Genomic DNA, 15376 nt, shown 5'->3' with positions numbered 1-15376 from the left:
AATATATATGAATATATTTTTTTAAGTTTCCTACACCTTGAGGTTGCATGGTCTGTAAGATTGGCATGTCTTTATATTGTATACAAATTTTGCACGCCAAACTTGGCAGCTTTGAAAACGGAAAAAAAAAAAAAAAAAGAAAAAAAAAGGGGTTTTGGGGTTTTTTGGGTTGGTTTGGAATTTTTTTTAGGTTTTTTTTCTTTTTTTCTTTTTTTCTTTTTTTTTTTTTTTTTTTTTCCGTGGCCTTTGTGGATTTGTGGAGACTAAAGGTTGGGACGTTGTTGTCACACACACACACACACACACACACATGCGTGCATCCACACAGCTACACACGAAGGAAGGAGAGGGGGAACATTTTTTGCGTCTTACTGAACTTAATAAGAAATTGTGCTTTTTATTGTTAATAAAAAAAAAGAGTAAATAAAAAGGACTACTTAAACATTTCTCATTTTAAGAAGAAAAAAAAAAGACGTTTATCTAGCACTTGTGACTTACCAATAATAGAGTTTATTGTATTTATGTGGAAACAGTGTTTTTAGGGAAACTACGCAGAACACACAAAGTAAACTGCCTGTGTCATTATTATTTTTTGTTTCCTTTTCATTTGGGTTGGTGTTTTATTTGGATTTCTCAGCTGGGTGGGGAGGTTGGATGCAACCCTTTGTCAACGCACGTAGTCGTTAATTCTAAGGAGATGAATGACGAGGACTTTAAGGAGTTAACTCTTCAGCACAGCGGCGTTAACTTTTTTAAAATTACTTTTACATGATGTATTATTGCTAGGCTTCACTTTAAACAGTCGTGTACTGTGCAACACTGTGGTTTAAAACGAGACTTTACATCAAAAAAAAAAAAAGGAAAACATGTTTCTTCATTGTCATGAAGTTGAGCTCGTTCTCAGCTCATCTTCACTTTGTCTTTGATATTGATGAAAAAGTATCCTATTGAAAGAAAATAAATTAACACTTTTCTGTGCTCCATAGTGGAGGCGCTATTTTCCAATTTATGAGGATGACAAACTTATATATATAATATATATATAAAAGGGGGGGAGGGGTTGAAACATTATTCACCCAAGAGCTTATTACAGATATGTAGTATCAAAAAGTTGTAACTATATTATATTCTACTTTATACCTATACATGCTCAGTATGACGTCACCATTGGTAGCAGCTACCGGTTTACGCTGTAATTTAGACACAATTTCACTCTTATTGTATGGACCCTACTTTAAGTGATGGTAGCATTCTTTGTGCTAAATTTTCTGATGGTCCTTTCTTTTACTTGGTGGAGTTGGAATATTTTTCTCATTCTTGTTTTTGTTTGGGGTTTTTTGTTTTGGGTTTTTTTTTTCCTCTTTTATCCCTTTTTTGTTTTGGTTTGGTTTTTTTACTGGCCAATGGTGTCTTTCTCTGACAGTACCAACTTCAATTTCAACTTTATTAGGAGTCCAGTATTTTGTACCACATTATGACAACTTGTTATTCTTGTGGTGTAAATAAAAAGAAAAAGTTAATTATAGTACCACCTTGGTTTCTGTTGCTGATCTTCTTTTCATATTTTATCTGCTTTAAACAAAGCGGTTTCTCAGTGTTGGTGAAGGCGTTCTCAGTGCTGACGTGGCTTTTTGGTCAAAAGAGGTCGGCGTGTATGTTGGGATGTCCATGGCAGGAGGACTGGTAGACCTTCTGCCCGCTTTCCTTGCTGCTCCAAGATGCATATTGATGAGTGCCTGCACGTAGGGATTGTAGAATAATTTTTAGAAAACCCAACAAGATTGAATTTCCAGCAAGAAGTCCATGAGGACATCTGAATTTCCCCCAAAAGCCAGCACCGAGTGAAAACCAGGAAAATCAGTGGAGGGAAGAATGACATTTTGTGCCTGGCTCTGTTCTACCTCTTGCAGTTGTTGGTGCTTTTCCTTCGCCGTAGCCCCAGAACTTTGAAGGGTACAGACCTGCCTACTCTCCCGACGGGTCTGTAGGGAGCGAGACGCGAGTCCCAGAGATCTTGTTGCCATTTCACGTGGTGCCTGTACCCACAGGGCTGTGGCAGGTCCCCCCTCCAGCAAACGTTCTTCAGCACCAGGGTAAGTCCCGTTTCCATCTCCGACTGTCCAGTTCTGCTCTGCCCGGTTGTGTGGGCTGGTGGGAGGATCTCCTACAAACCCGCACACCGTGTCTGCGCCCCGTTGGAGCAGATCCTCCATGCCAACCCACGTTGTTCGTGGCTCAGGAGAGGTTCCCAGTGTTGCCCTCAGATGGGGGAAGCAGATCCAGCCTTTTTCTTTCAGGGTCTCATTCAGCCATGGTTTCCCTGTCTTCAGCCCCGGTATCATGCTGCTTCTCCCTGGAGCCCTCTGAACCATCTAAAATCAAGCTTCTCCATGCATGTCAACTGGAAGCATCCTCTGATTACCAGGTAACCGGCTACCCTTCAGAGCTGATATCTTTTTAGTGCTTAAAGCTTCCAGAACATAAAGGGGGCTACAGGAGAGATGGGGAGGGGCTCTTGATCCGGGGGGTGGAGGGATAGAACAAGGGGTAATGGTTTTAAGCTGAAAGAGGGGAGATTTAGATTAGATATTAGGAAGAAATGTTTTCCTGTGAGGGTGGTGAGGCAGTGGCCCAGGTTGCCCAGAGAAGCTGTGGATGCCCCATCCCTGGAGGGGTTCAAGGCCAGGCTGGATGAGGCTTTGAGCAACCTGGGCTGGTGGGAGGTGTCCCCGCCCGTGAGGGGTCCCTGCCCATGGCAGGGGGTGGCACTGGGTGGGCTTTAAGGTCTCTTCCAACCCAAACCATTCTGTTAGGATTCTATGACCACAGCAGTGACCCAGAGCAGTGTCCCATTCCATGCGTGAGCCCATGTCCCTGCCTGCAGCAGTGGCGGTGGCACCACCCCACAGGACAGTGAGCATCATCTCCTGCCCTGGCTGCAGCACGGGGAGGTCTGAGCAGGCGCGCCCGTGTTTATGGGCAGGGTGACAGTGCTGGGACGTGCCTCACTGTGGGGCTGTGAGTGACGTGGGGGTGGCAGCTGGCTCTAATGTGTGCCAGCACGGCTGGGATGGTGGGCGCAGCTCCTTCGGGAAGAGATGCAAGGGCTTTTCTGGGCAGAAGGTTGGGAAGGGTCTTGCAGGAGCTGGAGGAGTTCATCTGCTGGTATGAGATCCCCCCACCAGGCTGTCCAACTCAGCTCGAACAGCATGAAGGCAGAGAGAGGACTTGTTTCGGGGGGAGTGGGGGGTGTTTCAAATACGATTTCAGTTTCTGTGCAGTGCATTTGCTGGAGGTTGCTAATCCTTTAAGAAGCCCCAGGTCTCGCTCTGCGAAGCCAAATGTGCACTTTGGGCTCTGATAAATGTTCCTTGCTGAGCAGCAGTTTTGAGACCATAGAAACAAGGCCGATGGAGGGAGGCTGGTTAATGGTGCTGGGATGGATGTTCTGGAGGACAGCCTGCAACAGGGCTTCCTTTGGCCTCCCCAGGACCCACAATATCTCATTATCCGAGTCTGCAACAATACTTTTTCCTTCCCCAAATCCACCATTTAAACCCCACTGATCCAGCCCAGGGCACGCAGTTTGCTGGGGAGCGGGACGTGGTCTGGGAGTGTTGACGTGTCGGGTCTGCAAACATGTCTGCGATCCAGAGCTGCCTTAATCTCGCCTGAAATGCTCCAGGCTCACTACTCGTCACCAACAAGTGGATGTAAACCCAACACAATGCAGTGGGGAGGGTTAAACTCAACGACGTGGCACCCACGCTGGGGTCTCAGCATGAAATAATCTTTCAGTAACCTGCTGGCTTTAGCCATGGAAGCTTTTGTAGGCAGAAGTGTTTTAATCCTAAAGAAAATAATGTTGTGCCCCAACCTCTTAGAGGTGGTTCCCTCCGAGCTCCTCTGATGGGTGGGAGGGATGGGTGCCCAGCCAGGCAGCAGGGTGGATGCTGCTCTTGTACCTTCCCTGGGGTCTTCCAAGATTAGATGGGGTTTTTTCATTTATCCATTTGAATTTTGAGGTTGTTCTTCACTCTGGGCAACAAGTCAAGGCTTTGTGCTTTAAATGGATGTCTCTGTAGCAATGGGAGTGCTGCAGGGGAAAGAATGGGGTCTGGTATTAAATATACAGCCTGAGCACATGGGGGGCAGGAGTTCAGCCCATGCCAGCAAAACGTCCGGCTTTTACAGCGGGAGTTGGATCTGGGCTGAACGGAAACTTTCTCCTGGGGTTGGTGAGTGGTTGATGTCTCCTGGGCTGCTCTGAAGATCACGGAGGGAGACGGGAACTCATTCGTTCCCCCTGCCTGGATCTTGCATGTAAACATGTTGGTGTGATGTGCAGAGCTGCCCTGGAGAGTCGTTTGCTTTTCTCATGGGGAGGCAGGAGTGGGTTTGCTGCTGGCCGGAGGGCAGGTGGCTGCAAAACCAACTGTTGCTAGGCAAGGAGGAATGATTAGTGAAACTCAGTAAGTGGGAATTGAAATGCACTCGCAGTTAAGTAGTAATTGCTTTAGGAGAAACATAGATTTGGTGATAATGGTGCCAGAAAAAATAGCGTGTGTGCTAAAAGCTGTGTGCTCCGGGATGCTGGCGTCCCTGCAGCCAGGGGACTGGACTGGGTGCTCCGGGACATTGGTGTCCCTGCAGCAAGGGGACTGGACTGGGTGCTCTGGGACATTGATGTCCCCAAAGCAAGGGGACTGGTCTGGGTGCTCCGGGACGTGCGTGTCCCCAAAGCAAGGGGACTGGTCTGAGTGCTCTGGGACGTTGGTGTCCCTGCAGCAAGGGGACTGGACCGAGTGCTCCAGGACATTGGAAGGGGACAGGGAGCTGAGCTCAAGTTCCCAGGGGAGAGAGGCTGGGAGGTGTTTCATGCAGTTTCCTCTGGAGCAAAATGTTATGATACCTGATGAAAAGGTGCAATAACATGGTCATGGCTGGGAATTTAAGAGGTTTCTGTCTTAGTAGAGGAAGAAAGGCTAAAGTGTGGCCAAACTGGCAGAAATCTGCCCCCATGGGTGTGACTGTCTTGATTTCCTCAACATTAAGGAAGAGCAACAACCTCCCGTCCTATGTCGGTGTGATTGCAGTGACGCCTCAGTGGGAAGGCATGAATTGGCATTTTCAACAGTCTTGTCCCCAGATAGGTGGTATTTTAGCAAAGGCATGCTCCTTAGGCCACCCAGGGGAATAGTGGGTGGAATACAGTGATAGATTTAAAAAAAAAAAAAACAAACAAAAAAAAAAACCACCAAGCAGGACCAGCCAGGATGGGTGTCTGGTGGCTGAAGTTGATGCTGTTGATGAAGTTGACCACAAATCCAACTCCAAAGAACCATCACTTATGAAGGGAATTTACAACAAGAAAATCATTGAGATGTTGATAGGTATTGGTCAGTCTGTTCTCAAACTGGCAGATTTACCTGAGATCCTAAAAGCTGAAGCAAAGGGCTCTAGATGAGCTGTAGGAACACATTAGGAAGCGTTGAAGAATACCCAGAGACCCCCCCAGGAGCTCTGCCAAGAGACAGAGACTTGTAAAAGCTACTAAGGGTTTGCTTCCAGGTGAAGCAAATGCAGACAGGGTGCAGAAAGTCAGTTCAGAGGCTCTGGGAAGCCTGGTGCTGGCCAGACAAGCGTGTGGTGGGACACAGAGCGATGGGATGGAGCTGTTTGGTGTACAAATGAGGCAGCAATTGCCCTCAAAGTCTGCCATGGGGTTTGGCTGCAAAAAAAGTGTTTGAAGATGCTTGGTGCTAGGAGAACAGAGAGAGGTTCAAAGTGGAAAGAAATGCCTTGCAGACCACCCCTGTGAACAAGACTCGGTCGAGCTGTCCAGTGACAGGCGATAGGTAAGTACAGATAGTCAATAATATTGGGCATTTTCCAAGGGAACCCCAAAAGGTCAGTGTCATCTGCTGCTAAAACTGCGCGTCGGGATATGCTGATGTCTGCAGGTCTGAATGATGATGTGAACAACCTAACAAGTCCTGGATGTGGCTGGGGAGGGCAGGTTAGGCTCTCCAGCCTGGTCCCCCATCCAGCAGCCTCCAGGTGTGAAATTGTGTTGGGGTGGTTTGACCTTGGCTGGCAGCTCAGTCCCCACCCAGCCGCTCGCTTGCTCTCCAGCAGCAGGAAGGGAGAGAAAAGTGAGAAAACTCGTGGGTCAAGATAAAGACAGGTTCATAAGTGAAAGGGCCGGGGGGCTGAGCTGTAAAGGCTTGGCTAAAGAGCATTGCGAAGCAGAAGGAGGAAGGACAAGCCGAGTAAAGTGATGGCGAGCCATCACTGAACAGAAAGCCGGTCCCCTGGGGCTGCTCGGGGAACAGCAGTGGGGAGCAAATCTCTGGAGGTGCATGAAAACCAGGGCTCCTCAGCAGGGCTGTGCGACGCTGTTTGCAGGATAATGGAATATATTTTAATGCCAGCTCCATAGGGGTGTGGGGGAGTCACAGTCTGCCTTTTTTACGACCACGTAACTTAGGAAAACCAGCTCCTGCCAAGGATTGAGAATATATCCATATTTCACGCCTGGGCAAATAGTGTCTCACCAGCTGCGCTAATGAAAGGCTTCGGCAGGGAAGAAGCAAACCGAGAAGAACTAATTGCAGGCTCTGAGAAAAAAGGATCATCTCTCTGTTTACCGAGGGGCTTATCGGGTTGGGCAATGGGATTTCTGTGTGATTATAAGGATGTGGGAATGTGGGAAGCCACCTGGGAGGTGATTGCTCAGGGCTTGGATTTGTTTCTTGACCTCTGTGTCCATCCTCTTACATCACCCAAACCCAAGAGCACCCAGAAAACCCAGGGCCAGCACAGAAGCAACCGGTGCTTGGCCAGAAGACCCTCAAACCCTCCCCAGCTGCAGCCCTGAGACCAGTCTCTCCTCTGGGACCAGCTTGAGGGTGACACAGGGGCAACAGCAGCAGTGGTCCAGGAGTGGGGCTGCTGCGGGGTGGGCGGGCATCAGCCCTGGGGGTCACCTGACACGAGGCAGCAGCGTGCTGCTATCATGTGCTTTGCTTTCTGAGCTCAGAAAGGGACTGTGAACCTCTCTGTGAGAGATACAGGGTTTTGTTCAGGGCAATGGGAATGGCGAGGGTCTGCTCTCTATCAAGGCCACCTGCACGGGGAGCTGGTCCCCGAGCATCCTGCGCATTCCCTGAGCATCCTGCGCATCCTACGCGTCCCCAGCTCCCAAGCATCCTGTGCATCCCCAAGCACCCTGCACATCCCTGGCCCCCGAGTATCCCGCACATCACCAGTCTCTGAGCATCCCAAGCATCCACAGCCCTGAGCATCCTGCACATCCCCAGCCCTGAGCATCCTGCACATCCCCCGAGCATCCTGCGCATCCCCAGCCTGATGCGGCAGGGCAGCAGCTGCAGCCACCCACCGCTTCAGCTCCTGGAGGAGTGGGCAGCAGAGTGCATGCTTCCAGCTTCAAACCGATTTTATCTCTGCAAGGCAAACAGATGGGGCTGGAGATGAAGCGGGGCCGGGAGGCTGAGCAGGGAGGAGCAGGGCTGCCCTGCTCTCGGCTGATGGCACCAGGTCAGAGCTGCCTGTGCTTCACATCTTCCAGCTTGCAGAAAAATCTCCATGCAAGAAACACCCCTGTGCTGTTCAGGGGGTGCAACAGTGGGCCAAGGTGTCTTCTGCATGTCCACAAGGTAAAAGCAAACCTCCCTCCCCACATTTAAAGCACATTAAATATTTCAGTAGCAAGAACAAGATGTAATGGGGCCAGGTCCTAAGCAAAGGGGTTGGCACGCGTGTTGTTCCCCTGCGACAGCACCCCTCCAAGCTGCTGCTCCTCACAAGGGGCAAAACCACCCCAAAAGCTCACTCCTGCATTGCACGCATGGCAGTTGTGGGGAAAACATTTGTTCCCATCCAGGTCTGATCACACACAGCATCAGCCACAGCCACGTGTCCTTTATCTGCTTTGTTATGGGCCTTTTGAGTCATTTTTGTCTATTTTTTCATTTATTCATTCCCCCACCCCAAGGGGAAAAGGTTTGGAATCTGCAATCTCAATGCATTTTTTTTTTTAAGTGGTTTTTATTGTTTTGGGGAGATGTGGTACATAGTGCATTTATGGTCTATCAAGGTGCAATTATCAAATGGTCAACAGGTTCAGAGAGTCTGCAGGAACCAAAGACCTGTTTCCCATTAAATCAGGAAGGGAATGGGGAGCGATGCCTGTACTTTAAAGGTGATTAAGTATCCAGAGTCCTTGAGAAAGCTTTCAGAATTTCACTCTTCAATCACGTGTTTTAGTTTGAAGGCGAAAAAGAAGAAAAAAAAAAAAACTTCCTTCATCACTGCATAGAGCAATTCCTGAAATCCTCCCCAGTCCCCATGAATCATACAGCCAGTGCAAGCTTAGCAACCGCCTTTCAGCCGGGGTTCATTCGGTGGTGAGCAACAAGAATTTCTAGAGCCTTTTTATCCAGGAGGTGGGTCTTGGCACAGATGAGGGTCCCCTCCGGCCCCCCAAGCTAAGCCCAGCCTTGGTAGGGCAACATCAGAGCTGGTCTCACCTGGTTTTCTGCACTGCGACCAAAGGGGATAAAATACGTCTTTGGGAAAGGTGGAGAGAACTTTTTCCCTGAAAGGGGAGGAAAGTTGAAGCGGAGACAGTGGAAAAGCTCCGCTGGGAGCCCCAGGCGTGTCCCAAGGCCATCAAGATCCCTGCCAAGTGTGGGGAGTGCTGGGAGAACGCCGGTGCAGCCAAGAGGGAGAGGGTCTGCAAAGTTTCCCCTGGCTTTTTTTTTTTTGTCCTGGGTGCCATAGGGATGTCTGTAGGATGGGACAGCCAGGTCCCCAACCCCAGCTCCTGCAGGGATGCAGCTGGCGAGGAGGAGGTACACAGGAGGCTGCCGAATATTTGCAAACTCAAACCACGGAGTGGCTTCCCTTAGCTGGGGCTGGAACCCGATCAGGGCTGCTCAGTTTCCTCCGAGCTGATTGATGATGGCTTCTAATACGTTGATCTACTTTTCCCGTTTTAAGGGAGGGTTGATGCTTAGCATGTGGTTGGTGAAATGGCTCCGTGTTCGGCGCTATGACAAATTGTCTTGGCTGGGTTTATCTGTTGGGCTTCATTAGGGACCTCTGTTGCGCCAGATTCTGGGGGGGTGCTGAAAATGAGCCTTGAATTGAGTTATTCCTTACTGCTTGCAGGCTAATTTTTCTTTCATCTGAAGCCTTTTCATATTTGACCTCTCTCCCCCTTATCTGCGACGAGTAATTCGATTTGCGCTGTTATTTCAAAACAATTCCTTTTGGTGTTCCCTTTGTGAGTCAAGAAAGGCAAGAATTAAGGACTTAAGTTTCCCAGGCTGCCTCCAAGCTCTGTTTTGGAGAGTCTTGGGGGCGGGGGGGAAGAAGGAACAGCAATCCAACCAGAGCCGTAAAGTATCTGCAGATTTCATTAGGGCTCCTCTGAAGCGCATCTCGGATTCTCTCTATGCGAGAGCTGGTGTGGAGGCACGATGGATCACACCACGAGCTGTCAGAGCCCTTGTTTCTCAGGATCCCGGCTCGACATGATGGTGCTGCTGCTCTGTTTAGCAATTTATTCCTGGTGCGGAGCCATACGGCTCCTCTAGTTAAACCCTGCTGGCGTTTGTGTCTGGAGGGAGGAAAATAACACACAAACACGCCACTATGCACCTCCCAGCCTCCCCTTAGTCGAAAAATATAGTATATTGATTTTTGTCTTGGGGTCCAATGTTTTTTTCCCAAGTTCTGTGGAGGGCAGCCCTCGCTGAAGGGCAGCTGGCACTGCCAGCCAGGCACTCAGTTGGCATATGCTGAGCAGTGTGGGGAGAGGTTGAGCAAAGCTCATGCCAAAATCCTGAGATGCTGGAAAAATGTCCCTGAGACCTCCCAGTAACAGGTAGACATCCTGCCTAAAATCTCAGATTTAGGGTCATTGGAAAAATAACTGTCAAGCTGAGAGTTACCTGAAAACATAGTGATAGGGCGAGGGGTAATGGTTTCAAGCTGAAAGAGGGGAGATTTAGATTAGATATTGGGAAGAAATGTTTTCCTGCGCGGGGGGTGAGGCAGTGGCCCAGGTTGCCCAGAGAAGCTGTGGATGCCCCATCCCTGGAGGGGTTCAAGGCCAGGCTGGATGAGGCTTTGAGCAACCTGGGCTAGTGGGAGGTGTCCCTGCCCATGGCAGGGGGTGGGATTGGATGGGCTTTAAGGTCCCTTCCAACCCAAACCATTCTGTGATTCTAAGCTGGGAAGAGGGCTGGTGTTGAAGGCAGCAGGACATCCCTGGAGATGCCCAAGTGAGTTTTTGCTCTTCTCCCTTCTCTGTTGTCCCACCGCAGGACAGGTCTCTTCTTTTCCCTTATCCTGTCTGAGAGAGGTTTTGCCTGTCTCATCCTCAGCTTCGGGACCTCAGGGAATTGGAGTTTTATAGCAGAGCAGCTACAGAGGAAATGCAGTGCAAAAATGCATTGGCTGACCATGCTCAACGGCAGCCCTTGAAGCAAGAAAATCTTTCTTGACAACCTTAAAAATAATTTCCCAGTTTTGCTTCGGTTTTGGTTTGCGTTTTTTTGTTTTTGTTTTTTGTGGGTTTTTTTCCCTTGGGCAAAATTAAAGATGTTAGCCCAAATGAACATTTCATATTTTGGCTGGTTGTTGGAAAAGTCAAGTGCAATGGGAGAAGGCACATTGACTGCCACGAAAACCATCTGTTGGCTTGAGCAGCCTCCCACTTGCCCTGCCAGGCACTTGGTCAAAGCCAGTGTACGATTCATGTTGCTTTTGAATTTTCAGTTGAATTTTCTGTTTTTCCAGACAACTTGGATTTCACTTGGAACCTGTCTGGTAGGATTTGGCTTCCAGCCTGCTTGGAGCTGGGGCCCGTGGAGATTAATGACATGGAAAATGAGGAACGCTTGACTGTAAAACTCTGAAATCGTGTGAAAAAAGGCAGCTTAGAGCCAGCCTCTGGTGAGCAGGCATGTGGCTTGTTCGGGGATGGTGTTTGGAGAGGCAAAGGCTCTGGCAGCTCTTTCAGGGCAACAGCCCTGTGATTAACATGAGCATCTTTAAAAAAGCCTGACAACCTCTCTGGTGAAGGAGCTGGAGTGTCTGGAGTACAGCAAGTCCTTCCCTTCCCCTCCTAAAGGGTGTGATCCAGGTTTCCGCGGTTGAGAACGTGTTCGCAAAAATACGGGCAGCACGGGCTGTGGTGGGGGTCAGCCAGAAGTACAGGTCTCTGCCTCTCGTGGTGCTGAGAGTGCACGTCCCTTCCCCGTGCCTTGGCTTTCCTGCCTTTCCCCCATGTTGTGAGAGCCGTGACAGGCATCCTTCATCACCTCCTGAGGATTTTCCAGTGGTGCCGAAGCCCAGGGCTGGGGATGTGCTGCTTTCTCCTTGGGATGCTGAATATCTGATGTGCCTTGGTCATGCGTTCAGGGTTGAACTGGTGATGGGATGAAGGTTCTCCTCCCAGTTTGGACTGGCTGGGGGAGTCAGGCTGTTTGGGGTATCTCAAGGAGCAGGGGACAGACATGGCCCAGCCATGTCTCAGCTGGGAAAGGGTGGTGTTGGCAGTGGACATTCCTCCTGGGCGAGGGGGTCCCTCCAGACTGGCTCCATCAGGTGTCCCAGCTACAAGCAAGAAAAGCAAGTTGTCTCCCTGGCATAGGAAACGCCACAAAGCTTCATCTCAAAATTTTCAAGGCCAGATTGGATGACGCTTTGAGCAACCTGGTCTAGTGGCGGTGTGTTGGAACTGGATGATCTTTAGGGTCCCTTCCAACTCAAACCATTCTGTGATTCTATGATTCTGTGATCTGCAAGGTCAAGAAAGAGAAGAACTTGAAACCTGAGAACACGATGGGTACCCCTCTAAATCTCCCATCTGTGTTTCTCAGCATCCTGTCTTGAGCTGGGATGGTGGACATAGGAATAAGATAAATCATCACAGTAGAAGCTTGGAGACCAGTGATTTAGGATGCCGGTGCACGTCCCTTTCTGAGCATGACCCCATGAAGGCGGTCCGTGCCTGCGGTGGGGGAGGAGGGATGGGACTGTTCGAAGTCCAAACCACTCAACTCTCCTTTTCAGCCCGTTAAGCCAGGGCTGAGCTTGATTGAATTAACGTTCCTCAGACAGAAGCAGGGCAAGGGCAGGCTCCGTAGTTCCACGGTGCGGGTAAGGGGGTGGGCATTTTTTCCCCCCAGCACCCACAGAAAGCAGCACCACGGAGCATCCCCACCCTGGAAGGGATGGGTGTGGGATTTGGTCCTTCGATTATTTTCTTTAATCCAACCCAGGCAAACAGTAAAAAAATGGTGAGGAGGGAAGATGAGGATGAATGAGTCCTTAGATGGGGAAAGGTGGAAAGCACCTGGAAAGAAGAAAAATATATAGATGAATTTATATATTAAAAAAAAAAAAAAACATAAATACATATAATAGTCTGACCCAGCCCTGAACTTTTCTGGCAGGGAAGCGAAATTCATGAGGAAATATAGCATAGCCTGCAATTCCTCATTATATCAGTGGGAGCGACGTTACTGGGGCCAGTAAATCTGCCAGATGGCAACGGGGGGATTAGGTGGGAAGGTGGGACCAGCAGGAGGGTGTTGCATCTCCCCCAGCTCCTGCTCCACCCCAACCTTCTTTGCTAAGGAATGTTAATCATCCCGGCTCCCAAAGCGATCTTGGAGGTTTGTTTATAATAAAATCTTTACGGTGCTTGGAGGTTTGGGGTTTTTTTCCCTTTCCTTCTCTCCATCACGAGATGGTTGCATGCAAGGCTTGGGAGGGATGGCAGCTCAAAGCAGCTGGCCTGTAGGCATCTCTGGAGTCTTTCCAGTGGCAGGAGACTTGAGGTGAGGAACATCCCAGCACTGCTACAGGCTCCTGGTGTGATGGGATGGACAAAAATTTGCACTGGCATAGGACGTGGTTCCCTGGTCCTTAATGTGAATGCGTGGTGCAACGTGCAGGGTGTGGCATTGCACGGCAGCATCAGCGCGACTGGGATGAGAGGAACATGGGCTTCTTCCCTCCATGTTGTCTGGAGCATCCCGCAAGCCCTTGGTGGGCTCCAGTTTGCTCATTGGGTTGGCGTTAGACATGCTGGGGTGAGCTGGGTTGGGCTCAGGCTGCAGCCAGCCCCGAAGGCTGCCCATCCATCTGCTGGAGCATTTTCAAGAAACTTTCAGGAATTTAAATTATTTCCAAGCTCACTGCCTTCATTTAGGTTAGTCTGCAAACAAGAAAGGGGCTCAGAAGTTCTCTGCAGGGCAGGGGAAAGGAAACAATCAGACAGGTAAACACCTCGTGATCCCCAAAGCCTCATTTGCTGAAGTAACCGGACCAAGGCTGCTGGGTTGGGGTTGGTCCCAGCTGGGTGTTGGCTGCCCCGTGCTTTGCAATACTTCTGACACATCAAGGAAAAGCCTTTTCAACAAACACATCAACAAACAGAGCAAAATAAAAGATTTTTTAAAATTACAAATAAAAAAAGTCAAGTGACTGGCAGAGAACCCAGCTGGCTCCTTTGTCTCTGGGTTTGTTTATTATTATTCCATAGTTATCAAGGTCGTCCTCATCTCTCTGTCATTCCAGGAAAAACCGTGGTGCGGTCCTCCATCCCCAACTGTCCTCCTGCTTTCCCTTCAGCCTCCGTTTCCTCCTCTCCCTCCCCGGCATCCCGTGCGAGCCGTGAAGGATGGGCCATTTCTCCTGGAGGAGGGAAAAAAACGTGCTTCCCCCGAGGCCGGCTGTGATTCCTTGCCAGTGTTTACAGGATTCATCCTGGCAGAAAGCGAAGAGGCGGGGGCCGTGCCAAGGTATGATATCACGGGGCTGACGGACTCCAGAGCTGCCTGGACAGATCGAGGAGAGATAAAAAGGGGGGAAACTGGCTGATTAGACCAGAGCCCCAGCCCATCACCTTGAGAAGATATATGGAGTAATTTTTTTTTTTTTTTTTGGTGGGAGGGGATAATAAATATGGCAGTTTAGAAAGGAGATGCGTTGAGCTACCATAACCAAGCTGGATCTCTTCAGAGCCTGCCAAATTGCATGTTTTAATGACTCAAGGGGGACACATGCACACAAGCAAAGTATTGACCCGTTTGCTAGTGGTAGTGGTAAAGCCGAGCATCCTGCTTGCTCAGATGCACAACTCGCTGCTTCCTGCCACAGCCCTTGATAAAATTTTTCCTCCATGGGGGTGTGTCAGGGGAGCATGTCAGGGCTTGTGTGCAAAAAGCTGAGCGTGAAATCTTGCTTTCCTTACAGCTGCCTTTCCCAGGGGACCGCCAGCAGTTCCTCAAAGGCTGTGTTAACAAAGAGAGTGTTCCAGGGGAGAGAAACAGGGACAGGGATGCACAAGCACAGGCTTTCTGGAAAGTGGCATCCCAACCCAAAAGATTTTTTCTTGGAAAAAATTTAAAAATAATAATAAAAAAATACCCTGAAAAGCTGTTGCAGTGCATTGCCCCTTCCTTTAGCTAGCGTGTCTGCTGTATTTTGTATCTTAATATCATAGTGCATTTAAGATTGCTTCATTGTGGGTTGAGGACTCAAATCAGTACAATGTAAAAGGGAGCTTCCCAATAGCAAACCCAGAAATATTCTTTGAGTCACCAAACTGACGCTAAATCACCTGTTTATAATGTACATCTCCACCATCCCCAGCATTTCCTGATGACTTGTGTGTTCCACTCCAAGAGGAATGCTTGGGCTGGCTCGGCCACACTGAGACACACACTAAATTGTTTGGAGAGGGGGGAAAAAAAAGCACCTCAAGGACTTTCAGGCTGAAAAAAAATGTTCAACCCTTTTTTCTAGTTTTCTCCACATGGAAATTTGCTCTAGTCGACAAAAGGCTTTTATTTAGGATTCATTTGAACTTTTAAAAATTCATTTATTTTTATGGTGCCAACAGGAAAAGGAGAAGCCCTGGTCCCCAAGCTCTCCTAGGTGAATGCGTAGGGCAAGACCTTGCTTGCCAAGTCCCGCAGTGAGAGGAGCACTTGGATAACCTCATGGCTTTATGTCATCTCTGACAAGGGACCATGGAGACCTGGGACCACGGTGAAGCCAAGACTGACTGCAGTCAACTAGTCAAAATATACGTTATAGCCCGTGCATCGTCCAGGAAGTGTTTGAACCAGCCACCCATCGTACATTTGCAGCACTGATTTTTTCTGAGACCATAGTTACCGAACAAGGTAAGTCCAGCTTGGGTTTCATCACCCAGCTTTGTTTCCCATCATCTCCCAAAGGCTGCTCCAGGGCATTGCTGCTGACCCAAGGGTGACCTACGAGGTGCAATAGTCTCTTAAATGATGAGCTTTTGCATTGGGTTTGAATG

General features: G+C 49.2%; 1 pseudogene across 1 annotated transcript; it reads left to right on the top strand.

The window, feature by feature from the left end:
- The first annotated feature begins 310 nt into the window (after positions 1-310).
- LOC104468144 lies at positions 311-1687 on the top strand (annotated as a pseudogene). Its single transcript, XR_727617.1, has one exon. The product of XR_727617.1 is annotated as an uncharacterized LOC104468144 (transcript).
- The last annotated feature ends 13689 nt before the right edge of the window (positions 1688-15376 follow it).

This window comes from Pterocles gutturalis, unplaced genomic scaffold (assembly GCF_000699245.1).
Source record: "Pterocles gutturalis isolate BGI_N339 unplaced genomic scaffold, ASM69924v1 scaffold13199, whole genome shotgun sequence".
In the NCBI taxonomy this organism is placed as follows: domain Eukaryota; kingdom Metazoa; phylum Chordata; class Aves; order Pterocliformes; family Pteroclidae; genus Pterocles; species Pterocles gutturalis.
This window is presented reverse-complemented; position numbering and strand designations above follow the sequence as displayed.